The following is a 13,732-nucleotide window of genomic DNA, read 5'->3' as shown; positions in this document are numbered from 1 at the left end:
CATCTCCGGAGTTACAACGAGTACAAGTTCTGTCATTTAGGAGAGTACCCTGATACCTTCCGGACTCAATTCTTAAGTGGCGTGATGAAATTCTGAGCTTTGTTAAGCTTCGTCTCTGTTCAAAATTCCCAATAATGGAAAGATATTTTTCTCTTCCAAAAACTGACTTAAATGTAACATAAGTTCTAAGTTTACCATCTGAATGCTTTACCATTTCAGTGTTCCACAAGTCTATAAAATATGATTTTAATATTTTTTTCATATTAGCTGTGAAGCTATTAATTTTTGGTAATGATGAAGATAGATGATTGATGTCTGGGATCATTTCAAGAAATGACTTCATAGAGCCATACCAAGATGTTTTTTTTGAGTGAGAAAGATTCTGTGATGTTACATAAGCATCTTTAAGAAGAGAAAATTGGGAATCAAGATTTTCCAAGCGATACCAGTAATTTAACATGGATTTAATCACATCATAATATAGTGGGAATCGTCCTAGCTCGGATAAAATTCCAAAATTCATGGATTTTTTATGAACACCTAAAACCAGTTTACAAAATTTTATATGTAGTCGCTCACATTTTAAACTGGAATAGATTTTTTCAAATGGTAAAGTTCCATTTCTTAATCTTGCTGAGAATGGATTAAAAGTTCCCCATATTTCAGATCCATATAGGAGTATTGGTTTTATGGTATGATCATATACATGTAAGCTGGTACTTATGCTTGGATTAAGTGATAATAAATTCTTGTATAATTTATAATAAGCCTTCAAGGACTTTTTATACAGTTCATTCTGAGCATATGAAAATGACCCTGATGCACTAAAGTGCAAACCAAGATATTTATAATTATTAACACTCTCAATCAACATATTTTCATAAGTAAATTTTTCACAAATGTGTCTGCCTGCTTTGTTGAATATCAGAACCTTTGTTTTGGTGTGATTTATACTTAAACACCAATCTTTACAATATTTTTCTAGGATGTTTAGTCTTGTTTGCAATCCTTTAGCAGATGTTGATAAAAGGACCAAATCATCTGCATATAATAAGCAATTAACTGGTTTCTCATTAAGTATAACAGGGTCTCCACTTTCTTTTAAATACTCTGGCAAGTCATTTATAAATAACTTAAATAGATTGGGACTTAAATTGTCCCCTTGTTTAAGTCCAAGTTTTATTTGGAAAAAATCTGTTACTCTGGATTGAATTTTAACACAAGATTTACTTGATTCATACATGTGTTTAATAACATTATAAAATGAAGTACCCACGCCCGCAGATAGTAATTTCAACTTAATACCAGTATGAATGACTGTGTCGAAAGCTTTCTGAAAATCCACAAAGCAGGCATAAACCCTTCCATCCTTTGAATTACAATATTTATCAAAAATACATTTAATAATAAACATGTGATCTGAAGTTCTAGCTTTTTTTTGTAAAACCTAATTGACATTCATGAATTAATTTATGTTTTAATAAAAAATCATCAAACCTACTATTTAGAACACTGTTAGACACTTTTCCAATGGCACTGGTCACTGTGATTCCTCTATAATTGTTAGGATTTGTAATGTCACTAGATTTGTGAATTGTTGAGATGTAACCATCACTCCAGCACTTGGGATAAATTCCAGAAGAAAGACAAGTGTTAAAAAGTTTTTTAAGAATAGGTAATAGAATTGATTGACCATGTTTTAACATATTGTTTGAGATGTTATCCATCCCTGGACTTTTGTTAGGTTTTAGTTTAGCTAAAGCTTTTGATATTTCAGTGTCTTTTATGGAAATATCAAGCTCATTAAAGCATTTTACTGTCTCTAATTTATCTAGCTGTTTTTGTAATTCTTCCAGGCGTGCCTTGAATTTGTCCTGTAAAGTATTCAGATTTTGAAAATGTGAAGACCATGTAGATGAATCAATTGTAGAATAATTTTCATCATGTTTTTTGGTATCCTTCAAGTCATTTATAAGGTTCCAGTATAGTTTTGGATTGTCTGCGTGTAAATTTTCTAATTGATTAAGCAAGGATTGTTTGTATTGTCTGTATGTTTGTTTCCTTGTTTTATTGTACTGACGATAAAGTTTGTAAAAATGATTTTTAACAAGTGGGTCTTTTGGATGCATTGAGTATATTTTCCCATAATTTAAAAGATGCATTCTCATATTTTTTAGTTCCTTTGTTAAACCACTTTTTGTGGTTTTTATGTTTTTTATTGTTTATTTTTGGTCTTTTTAAAGATTTGCATGCAACTAAGTGTATAATATTACTTAGCTCTTGACATGTGTCATCAACTGAGATTTGTGAGTTGTGTGTTGTCTTATTGTTTAAATTGTGTAATTGGGTTTGAATGTCAGCAGAGCCCAGTGCCATTAGAAAGTTATTAGCCGAATCATCATCCCATTTAAAATTAGGTGACAAGGGGTGTGTATTTTTGTCTTGAAATAGATTTTCTTGCTTATATGTAGCAAGTATTTCCCATTCTAGTTTACAATGAGTATCTGACAATGTTGGTATAAAATCTGAGACCTTAAAATACAAGATTTGGTCGAGGATACTCTCCGACAGAATAACATAATCAACAGTACTAGACCCGTTTGGTGTATGACATGTATATGTACCAAACATATCACCCAGCACTCTTCCATTTAAAAATCTTAGTTGATTACTTATACATAAATAGGTCTTTTCCCCTAGTATCTAAAACTTTATCTTGATTTTTTCTTGTGAGAAGTTCTTTATCTATTGTATAATCAGTATTTACTGGGATAAATTTACTACTGTCATTAGCAATAAAGTCAGGCTCCGATGAAACTCTAGCATTCAAATCTCCACAGAGTAAAATTTTACCTTGTTTTTGAAATTTGGAGATATCATTTTCAATACAATCTAGAATGTCTTGGTCGAGTCGCTGGGTGTATGCTGAACAACTAGGTGGAAAATATACTAAACATATATACAGATCTTCTGTAAAACCAAAATAATTCTTTTGCAAAAGTACCCATTGATAATCTGGGTTTGTATTATTTAAGATTTTAATATGTCTTTAATCAAAACTGCTAATCCTCCAAAATATCTATTATTATGCTTAGATTGTTTTCTGCAAATTGCATGATAGTGAAAAGATCCCATTCTGTTCATGTTTATGTTAGGACCTGTATGTGTTCCTGCTAAAAAGACCATGTCATATTTTTCAATATTTTGTATGAAAAGAGGATCATGTGTTTTATCATTATATTTTGAAATTAAGCCCCCGACATTCCAGAAACACATTTTAATGGAGGATTGGTTTGAAAATCTTGACATTATACTTTAACAGTAATTTTAATAAAATAAAAAATTTCTTGAAAGAAATATATGACTAAAAAAAAATCAAAATAATCTATAAACTAACAAAGACCTCTTTCTTGGCGCTTACTTATAATTAACAAAAATATAGCTCTGAAGGTAATTTGTTAATATGATCTTAGATATAATGTATACTTATATAAGTATATCTGATATTTGTGATCAAGCAATAAAAATACAATTTCAATGAAAAATAGCTATATATAGTATAATATCAGATCAACTTCTTGTTGAGAGTTCTGATGATGATCACAAGTCAATAAAAATCAATCATAATCACTTCCACGTCCCCATCCTCGTCCACGGTTTGGTCTCTGTCTGGATCTACTTCGGGGCCTTGCAGGTGGTAGAGGAATGCGCAACCCAGTATGTATTGCTCTTTTGATGTTGCTTGCAAGTATTGATATTCCCTTGTCATTTAAGTGAATTTTATCCTCGCAGAGCAGATTGCCATTAGGATTTCCATTTACCAGCATATTTGTGTGGTCTGCAAAGAAAATATTGTCGACACCACTGAACTTTTGTTTCAGTAAAGCATTTATTATTTGCGCATTTGTGAAATTTGTTATACTGTCCCTCCTTGGAGTGGTGAATGAGATGACGCACTTAAGTAGTGGCCATTTAGATGATGCCTCAGATATTATATGAAACAGTCTATCAATGCACTGGGTCGGTTGCTTTGTTTTAAGATCATTTGTTAATGAGTGAAAGACCAGCATATCTGGAGTATCGGTAAATGTTGATAGAAACTCTGACGTATCATCTAGAGTGTACTGAATTACCTTTTTTTATATCTGCAGCTTGGGTTAATTTTTCCACATGTATACCTTGAATGTTAGATGTTCCCACAAAAAGTAGTTTAGGCTTAGCTGGGGGAACTTCTCGAACTAATTCCTTTGGAATAGAACGTGTTGTTGCTTCATCAAGGGATGCCGATATATTTGATTTCAGTTGGGGAATTTCATCTTGAGCTTCATCAAGTTTCTTTTTCACTATATTCAAAGAAGATGTAAGTTGGGTAATTTCTTCATTTTTTTCTTCAAGTATTTTAGACTTAAAATCAATTTCATTGTTATTTGAAGATACCAATAATTTTATTTGATTTCTTGTGTCTTCCAACATACTCTGTTCATGCTTAATGGCACTATTAAACTGTTCCTGGAGAAGGACATTGTTCCCTTTTTCTGTTTGTAGTTGCAATTTTAAAGACTGAATTTCATCTTCATGTAATTGCACCTTTTTTTTTTAGTGCTGTAACATCTGCAGGTTGAATAGTTTCAACGGCTGTCAATTTTAATTGTTTTATCGATTGTGGTATATTCTCTATAGCTTTCTCACGGTCTGTAACTGCTTTTAATATTTTTTCTGTATTAAAGGAGTTGCTACTCTCAAGTTTAGATACAGTTTCTGTAAGCCCAAATTGAAGCCTTTTAATATTATCTGCATAATTTCCATTTTCATCTGTATTGACATGTTGATCTTTTGTGTATGGTTGTTTAATGGATGTTTCTGAATGTTCACTCTGTGATCCCTGATGATCAGTATTTATATCTATAGTGGATTGCATGATTTTCTCAACTAATTTGAGGAGTTGCGGAAAGTCATTTTTTACAAATTTTTCATGATTATTTCCTTGACACTGAATCAGGCCAGTCTTTAAGAAGAATGTTATTTTATACAGAAGTTTATTATCTTTTGTTGATTTGATGTCAATTGTACTGACTTGAGCGACTGGCTTTGTGATAGCGTTGGGGGGCTGTCAACCAAGGAAATTTCTTTGTCAGAATGTTTTCCATAGAACTCAAAATAAAATATGTTCAGTGCTTTTATCCAAGGTTGAACTCGTTCGTATGTGGTTCTGAAAGCAACCATTCTTGCCTCATCTTCATAGATGGTTGTATCTATTTGTTCGAACTGGCAACTTTTCCCTTTTTCGGTTGATGGATCGATCAATTTTTTGGAAGGTGTGAATGTGGATAACAATCAGTTATTGAATCACTTTCAATTAAAAGTTTTATAGTGGGGTCATCAAAGTTTATAATGTCCATGTTTTTGTTCATAAATTTACCGATATAGGACTTTAGGACTTGTGTTAGCCTGGTTACTCGATCAGCAAAAAATATGCGCTGCCATCTTGGATATGTCCTAAGACCGATATAAATGATATAGCCTATAACTACGGACAAAGATTTTATAAATACCAAAGATTTTATAAATACCAAAAATTGTTTTCGGCTAAGGCCGCCAATGCTATCATAGGACATAATATTGCAATTAACTGGGGAAAGGTAGACGACCGTCTATTACATCTAGTTATGAACGAGTTACAAAGTAGAGAATGTGAACTATGTGGAGATTACGACCACGCAACGAAATTCTGCCAAAAACAAGTTTATCAAGAAACTCCTTCATGCGCCCCACAAACCACGACAAACGGTCGTGTTGTAGATAAATCAAAAGATAGGCATGGGAGGAATATCATTCAAGCAGAGGGCTATGACCTTTGTAATAATTTCAATTATGGAACTTGCAAATGGAAACAATGCAAGTTTACACATGCGTGTCTTAAGTGTAAAAGTAGAGGTCACGGTTTTAAGACATGTGGTAACAACAAGGACACCAGTACTAGTAATCAAAACAAAACTGATGATAAGCCGAACCTAAAAACATCTAGGTGACTCGAAATGAATGATGATTATCAACTTTCTCGAAGAAATGTAAATAACCTTGAAAAAAAATTAACAAAACATCCGGATAGACATTTTGTAAAATATTTATTAGACGGTATAAAAAACGGTTTTGATACCATGGTGTCGAAAACAGAATTACCAACAGTTGAATGTAAAAATCTACAATCAGCTTTCCGAAATCCAGACTGTTGATTTTATAATTAAACAAGAGGTCGATAAAGGTTATCTAGTTGGGCCATTTAAAAAGCTTCCTTTTGATAGGTATCGTGTGAGCCCAATAGGTATATTAGAGGGCAAATATTCAGGGAAAAAGAGGTTAATAGTTGATCTGTCATCTCCACATGAAAGTCAAGATCATTTTAGTATTAACGATTTAATCGGTAAAGAGCAATGCTCGCTGTCATACGTTAAAATAGACGACGCAATCAACGCAATTAAAGAATTCGGACGATTGTCAATACTAAATAAGGCGGACATTGCCGATGCATTCATACAATTAGGAATCAAAAGGGAGCAGCATCATTTATACTGTATTAAATGGAGAAATTTATATTACTATTATGTGCTTCTTTGTTTTGGCTCACGATCATCACCTGAAATATTTGACAATTTGTCAGTGGCAATTTGTTGGATAGCACAGAACAATTACAATATTCCAGTTATACTTCATCTGCTTGATGATTTTTTAACTGTTCAAGCATCAGACACTTCAGGAGACAGAACTATGGCACTAATCACCTTAATTTTTAATAGATTGAATATACCATTATCTAAGAAAAAGACTGTAGGCCCACATACCACACTAGAGTATTTCGGAATTATATTAGATACAGATAAGATGGAAGCTAGACTTCCACAAGATAAAGTTGAACGCATTATTTATTTCATTGGAACATTTCTACGTCGACATTCTATTAAAAAACGAGAACTTTTACAACTCTTGGGACATTTCAATTTTGTTGCGATAGTCATAATACCTGGACAGACTTTTGTAACTTATCTCATAAACCTATCGACTAAAGTTAACAATCTAAATTACTATGTTACACTGTCAGCCGAATGTCGAGATGATTTAAAGATGTGGTTATTTTTTCTGAAACAGTGGAACTGCGTCTCTTTTTTCTACGATACTTTCACTACCAGTGCAGCGGACTTCGAATTGTATACAGATGCTGCTTCAACACTGGACTTTGGGGGGTACTTCAAGGGACATTGGTTTTGTAGTTCTTGGCCACCAGAGTTACAAAATATACTTGATTCTGATATGTCTATGGCTTTCCGAGAATTGTATCCAATTGCAGTAGCGGCAGTACTTTTGGGCAAACATTTGACGAGGAAACGAATAGTTTTTCATTGTGATAATGAATCTACTGTCAACATTATAAACAAAGGACGATCGAAGGTGCAAGATATTATGAAACTAATGCGTAAACTCACTTGGTTAGCTGCAATTAACAATTTTACATTTTCAAGTAAGCATATCCCTGGTGTTAAAAATGTGATTGCCGATTCACTTTCTCGATTTGATTTTCAGACGTTCCGGAAAGAAGCTCCGGAAGCAGATGCACAAGCCATGATTTGTCCGCACTATTCACTCGTAATGTGGAATTGACTAATAGTGTAAGTTGTTTACTCAAAACTTCAATAGCTCCCAGAACACGTACACAGTATGAGTGTGGGTATTCTGCCTATGCCACCTTTTTATATATAATTACGAATGACTAGAGTGATTTGGCTTAATTCAGACATGCCTCCGTTAACTGAAGAATCTCTTATTCATTTCGCTACGCATTGTTTTAAAAACTTGCATTTGAAATGTTCTACTATTAAAATGTATATATGTAAAATACGATATAAATACTTAGAGAATGGGAAGCCTTCTATATTTAGCGACAGTTCTGATAAACTTTATCGACTCGATGCGTTATATAGAGGAATAAAGAAAAATGAGAAAAAATCAACATAACCTAGACTGCCAATTACCTTCACGATACTAAAGGATATTTGTTAGTTTTTGAGGAAAGGGTAGTATACGCCGTATGTAGACATTCTTCTGGAAGCAGCGTGTGTCACGGCATATTTTGGATTTCTTCGATGTGGGGAATTTACAGTATTACATTCGTTTGATTCAGAATGCAATGTGAGTATCAAAGATATCCGTTTTTTTAAGGATAAAGTGACCTTTCATTTGAAAGCTTCGATAACAGACCCATTTCGTGAAGGTGTTGATATTCATTTATTTGCGTCGGGAGCTTCTGTTTGTCCAGTCGTATCACTGGAACATTACATGGACTATCGTACTAGGAAATTCAAAGATCGTAAATCACAAGACGCTTTCTTTGTGATGGAAAATATAAAAGCTTTAACACGAAACTACTTCATTTCTTCTCTAAAAAATGTACTTGCCGTACTTGGATACAACTCAGACTTATATAATGGTCACAGCTTTCGCATTGGAGCATGTACCACAGCAGGTTCAAAAATAGAAGATCACCTTATTCAGACACACGGACGGTGGAGTTCACAGTGTTATACTCGCTATATAAGAACATCTTTATCAACGATACAGCAAGCTCAACAAGCATTAGTCGAGTGAAGATTTAGTGTTTTTTGTACATAGGAATATTTAAATCGCATACGTTTTTATCTTGATTTAATATTGTTAGTGTGTTAGTGTATATATAGACTGTTTCATTACCACATGTCAGTTCATCGTCTTTACGAGGTCAACACAACGACATCAATCGCGCTTTTAATCAGTGTTTTAGGGGCATAATAATCCCAATTGTTTAATCTGATATTGGTTTAAAGTGTGTTTCGAGAGTGTTGGGGCATAATAATCCCCATATTATGTAAATATATTGACGTATCATTGTCTTCATTATGTCTACATTTTTTATGTGTATATTAATTGCTAAACATATACATTTGTTTATAATCGCTATCAGTGACGTACCATTTTCAATGAATAAGTCAAGGGTTAAGCATTTAAACCAAGTTATAGTAGTATGACAGTTCCCGATTTTGTTTTGATAGTTGAACTTACTGATTAACTATGTAGACAAAAGAACATTATAGTAAAGCCGATGCTGAGAACATTATCATGATCAGAGTTCATTGACATGTTTATGAAAGTTATGTTGAGGTCAAGTAGAACATTTGATTTCATCAAGTCGTAACATTTCTTCTCACGACCCGCTGAGATAGACAGAACACTTGTGCTCATCACTAAAATTTTACAATGTTTTCCAGCACGCCGGAGTTACATACTGATAAACGATTAGTGATGGACGTTTTAATTGCTATTTATCTATTCGCATCTGATATAAAGTTCATTTGTATATCAATTCACATATTCAGATATATTAATATAGTTACAAATCTTTGTTCAAAAGATACTGAAATTCAGAAATTGATGCGTGCATTTATCATTGCGATTTCAGAAAATCTGTATAAATATATAGTATCATCTATTTAATGCGAAATTTATCATTGCCATACGCACTCAGTAGAATTTGAATTTACAGTAACCGTCTTCATTTGGGGTTCAGTTGTCTCCTTTAAATACCAGTCATCAACTGTATTTTGGCATATTTCGTTATTATTAACTCAATTTCCCCAAATTTGATGCAGAGTTATTGATGTATAATTTGCTTGTCACATTTAATGGGACTTATAGCAGTAATTTGGTTAAATTTTAAATAGACCAGACACGTGCTAGAAGTTTCCGGACACTAACTAACAACAGATCCCTGTTCTAAGTCAGTCCTGACGTCAGTCCATGCATGGACTTTCATCACTGACGTTTTTGATCTACATGTTCGTAGTCATAAACAAGAACAGGTCCAGTAGTAAGTTCGAGCATGAACTTAAAGTTAATGTCCTATCGTTATTCAGAAGTTCATGGCTTGCATGAACTCTGATCTTCCGATTGATATGATTCTCAAGCTTGGGAATTAATCAATCACTGTGACAGCAACTGAGACGGCTAAACGACAAATGATGTTTATTTTATTGTATGTATATCATGTAGTATGCAGCTTAGTTATTATATCTTAATACATATATATTCTATGTTTTGTTGTGTAAAAACTATGAAATTGACACATCAGTATTCTTGATCATGCATTGTCTGTTTCGAGGTGCTTTGACTTGGAATGATAGAGTGAATATTAAGTGAATATCATTCGAGATGAAAAGGAAGGTACATGGTTCAAAAGCTGCAAATACGTCATTCTGTATGAAAGGTTTGAAAGATTCGCTTCAAATTACTGAAATTTGTTTTTATTTCAAAACATTCTGATCTGTTAAAATTAAATTCAACACCAAAAGAACTCACTTTTTATTATTGATATTGTTTTTAGTTCACCTCAAACAATTTTACTTGTTTAAAACTGAGCCGCATGGTTCTTCTCTGTTAAATTGTTTTCTGATAATTTGGAAAAGCGAAGTCGTTAATTACCTGTAGACCAATTGGAAATGCTGCAACAGTTTTTAGAGGACCCCAAGTGTAATTTTTTAAGAAATTCGCCGTTTGGAACAAATATGAAAATAAGAAGATGGGGTATGATTACCGAAAGACAAACAAGACTAACAAAGGCCAGAGGCTCCTGACTTGGGACAGGCGCAAAAATCCGGCAGGGTTAAACATGTTTATCAGATCTCAACCCTCTCTCTATACCTCTAGTCAATGTAGAAAAGTAAACGCATAACAATACGCACAAAAAAATTCAGTTAAAGAGAAGCCCGAGTCTGATTTCAGAAGATGTAACAAAAGAAAATTCATACACAACATTTTGAATTCTTTGAATTTTTTTTCAAAAAGGAATTTTCCGCATGACATAAAGATTGTGTATCAATTTAATATAGGACTGACATCATATTTACATATTGAGTTCTCTTTTCTGATAAATAAAGCATTTATAAATCACAAAGAAAACAATTGTTATACTATGATTAAGTACATTATATTCATCATCTTCAATTTTGTATCCTATTACAATATTTTTAAGACAAAAAACATGCTGACAAATATTAAGATACATAAATATTTTGTGTAGTAATGTCCAATAATTTTCCTCCCATGGGCATTCAAAGAAAAAATGATTATAACTATCAGATTTGAAACATAGCTCACAGTTTTCACTATTAATTACTTTCCGGCGATACAGATTATGGTTGACAGCTGAAATATTATGCAGTAGTTTCCATCTGAACATTTTTAAACTATTATCTTTAAAAAAAAAGAAAGGTAAACGATAGATTTTTCTTAATGAAATAAATAACATTTTCGCATGATAGTTGGTTTTTCCATGAGCATAAATAAAGGCAACAGTAGTATACCGCTGTTCAAAACCCATAAATCCATGGAAAAAAAAAATCGGGGTAACAAACCAACACAGAGGGAAACACATTAAATATAAGAGGTGAAAAACGACACAACACTAAAATGTAACACACACACACACACACACACACACACACACACAGAAACGGACCAAGCACTAGACAAAAATCCCATGAGAGCAACAAATATAACATCAAAACCAAACACATTAACCTGTGATATATAAGTACCGTGACACGTCTTATAGTAAACAAACGACACAAGGACACACAACGTTAAAATGTAACACACACAGAAACGAACTTAAATATAACAATGGCCATATTCCTGACTTGGTACAGGACATTTTTAAAGGAAAAAATGGTGGGTTGAACCTGGTTTTGTGGCATGCCAAACCTCCCTCTTTTATGGCCATGTGAAATATAACAATAAAATGACAACACAACATTACAGGACTACAATATAAATAAATAAGAGAATACAAATAAACTCACAAATAGTAGCTAACAAAAGGCAGCAAGTTTAAAAAAAAATTTATTACCCCAGAAGTGCATTTTGTCCACACAAGACTTACTAGTGACGCCCAGATACAAAAGTTTGAAAGCCGAAACGAGTACAAAGTTGAACAGCATCGAGGACCAAAAGTTCAAAAAGGTTGTGCCAAAAACGGCCAGCTTTTTTTCTGTTAGGTACTAGAACATCCCTATTTTTTAGAATAATTTATACTTTTGCAAACAGTAAATTTTATATAATGACTATACAAAAGATGTTCATGATAAAACTGAAGTATTAGCTAATTCGGCAACAACCATTTTCTTATCTGGGGGGGGGGGGGGGGGTGGGGGGTGGGGGGGGGGCTGGGATTCTTATTATGTTCATAAATTTTTTTTCAGAACCTTCCTCCGATAAATTTTTTTTTTCATATGAGAAGGAAAGCAAAATTTATTTTCCTATAATGTGGAACAGAAATACATTTTTTTTCTCAAAACCATAAAATTTACTTAAAATTCATATTAATTTTTTAATTGATGTAAAATGTAAAGTGCATGGCTCTGTCTGTATCCTGGCATTGGCTGTTGTCTCTGTTGTTTTTTTAGCCCACTTTCTACATTATGATATTCTCTGAGTCCGTCATACAGGTACCACAGTCCTTGAATTTTAATACTGCAATTGAAGTGACCAACATTGCCATATGTAATGGCAAAGAGTGAGTAGCTCCAAATTATAAACATTCACTGTTTCCAACTATGATAATTGACATTCCATTGAAAAAAATGGTATAAAGAATGATACAGAATGATACAAAGGAAAATACTACCGGTATACAAGTCTGTATCATACACAATCTGGGCTACTTTAAAAGACTGTTTTAATATGATACCATATCTATCCCTGTTATAAAATGACCATTTCATGTTTATAATAGTTGCAGTTTTAAGTATGTCTTAATGTAGTAGCATACATGCGGGAGATTTGGAATGCTTTTAAATATTTCTGGATCAAACACTATTACAGGAAAATACAAAAAGTAATAAGGTATAAATATAAATCTTAGCTAAATCTGTAGACTGGACAGATGTTTATAATCTGCTGTTCCACTGTCTCAACTGCTGTTATTTTCACTATTCTCAAATTCAGCAGTGCAATTTTTGTTTTTCAAGCAGGTGACAGCATAATTTTTTTTCAGCTACAGTGCAAACATAATTTTTTTTTCGTTCAGCTAGGCCATCAAAATATTTTTTTCAAAAAAATCCCAGCAACCCCCCCCCCCCCCCCCCAGATAAGAAAATGGATGTTGCCTTACAGGAAACAACCGAAATACATTGTATAACCCGACAAAATGCAACACATCCGAATAAGTTTAAACCTCAACGCCAAGTGACGTCATATAGAAATTGTAAAAAATGACAAAAAAATGACGTCACATTTGAATTTGAAAAAGAGATCATTAAAAAAATGAAAAATGACTTCACATTTGAATGAATAAGATATAATTAGGATTGATTTAAGATTATATTTGAACTAAATACTGATATTACATTTAATAAACCTACTGGATGCTCTTTATTTGACCTGATTATAATATTATAAATTTCTTTAAACTAAATTTTGTCTAGATTGTAACACAAACCATTACACAACATTTTAATGTCTTGTGTTATGTTGATTTTAGTATGTTTTGATATATTACTCTTTAATTTTTGGATGCAACTTTTGGGTAAAGCTTTCCGAAGAATACATAATTCGGCGATCCATTTTTTTTTCTTTTTACGTTAATCTAATACGTTATGAGAATTATCAATTACATCATTAACAAAAATTATGTTTTCCTCTACCCAAAGAC

This window comes from Mytilus galloprovincialis, chromosome 6, assembly GCF_965363235.1.
Source record: "Mytilus galloprovincialis chromosome 6, xbMytGall1.hap1.1, whole genome shotgun sequence".
Taxonomy (NCBI): Eukaryota; Metazoa; Mollusca; class Bivalvia; order Mytilida; family Mytilidae; genus Mytilus; species Mytilus galloprovincialis.
Note: the sequence above shows the minus strand (reverse complement) of the source record.